Genomic DNA, 1,729 nt, shown 5'->3' on the forward strand with positions numbered 1-1,729 from the left:
TTCGAATTGATTTAATTCACTTAAACTAATGCGTATTTATTATTACTCTTACTCTTACTCCGGGATTAAGAAATGCATGTAAACGCTTTAATGTGAATTAATTTTTTCGCGGGAATTTATAAAAAAAAATTTTTATAACTGTTTTGGTCATGGAATACAAAGTATAAAACATGGACTAAAAAACATTCGCATTAACTTAAAATTTTACCCGACCTCTATTCTTGATATTTTACGTGCATATAAACCCGTTCCCTAATGCGCATTAATTCAATTTGCATTAAATCAATGCGAATTAACTGCTGCATTAAACGCGGTATATTATATGATATTATTCGGAGACACAGAGTGACGCATCAATTTTGCTTACCCTTTTATCCTTTAATCAGTGTTGAGTAAGTTACTTCATTCGTTACCCACTCAAAGATAAATTTCTAACGAAATTACTTTTATTTTCAAACATAAGTACTTTTTTTTACTTACGTAAAGACTACATTTTAACATACTTACATTTTTGAAACAAACTTTGAAATTACAAAATATTTCACCTTGAGAATTGAATTAGGTACTTAGGTAATTATACTCAATACTATTTTCAACAAACTAATTTAAACTAAAAAGTAATCAAAAATATTTTTTAGGCACTCAAATCGAAAATTTTTATTACTGATATCAATACCCGTCTTACGGATAGCAATACGAAAGATGAGGTAACGTTATGCTGTATATTTATAGATTTATTATATCGGTATTGTTACAATAATAGGTAATTATAAACGTTCCTGTTGGTTTTAGTTACGATTGTTTTTGGATGAATTATCCGGCCGTTCGGTGGAGTTTACAGCCTTTGATATGTTTATTATTAATTCACGTCTCATAACTTCTGTAAGTTAAACCCTGTTTGAATTTAGATTATTTTATTTCACATATCATTTATCAGTGATCACTGATCTGCAGTCATCACCAGTAAAATCGTACACGCGACGCATGCGATAGTTAAAGTGTATTTGTTTGTAGTTTTGAACACTTTTGTCGGACGCGTGCTTGTATTGTTGTGGGGGGGGGGGGGGATTAACCCGACGCAAAATGGAATTCAAAAAAATATATTTATTTATATTTTTCAAAAATGTAGAATACATTTTAATTATTCTTTTAAGTAATTAGTGAAATAATATTAAGTTTATAAAGTCCTCTTAATAATAAAAGTTTAAAATTTAAAATTTCCTGTATTTTTGTAGTATGTATCTGTTACGGCTAAAGTCCGAATTAAGCTAATGTGCACATTATCCGGATAATGTACATATTATCCAATTTCGGACTTTAGCCGTGAATAAAAACTATTAGGAAATGGATTAAGTATACATTACCCGGCTAAAGTAACTTTAGCCATCGTGTTATGGCTAATGTAAAATATTATTAATAAGTTCATAATATATATTTTATTTCAATAAAATTGATTAATATAAGTTAACAATTAAATATTAAACTACATTTGATGCAATATTAACTTTATTTCTATTTATTTTTATTTCTATTTATTAGATAACATTATTTTTATTATTTATTTAAACATGGTAAACTTTGATGACATTTAGAATTGCATAAAATGCCAGATGCTTTGCATTTGCATTTATTTGTTTTGCAATTTGATTTACATGCACAACGTTGATAACCCTGACCACCTAACAATGACATATTTTTTGCGATTTCTCTTAACGATTTTTTTGTATTT

The sequence above is a fragment of the Acyrthosiphon pisum genome, chromosome X, assembly GCF_005508785.2.
Source record: "Acyrthosiphon pisum isolate AL4f chromosome X, pea_aphid_22Mar2018_4r6ur, whole genome shotgun sequence".
NCBI lineage: Eukaryota > Metazoa > Arthropoda > Insecta > Hemiptera > Aphididae > Acyrthosiphon > Acyrthosiphon pisum.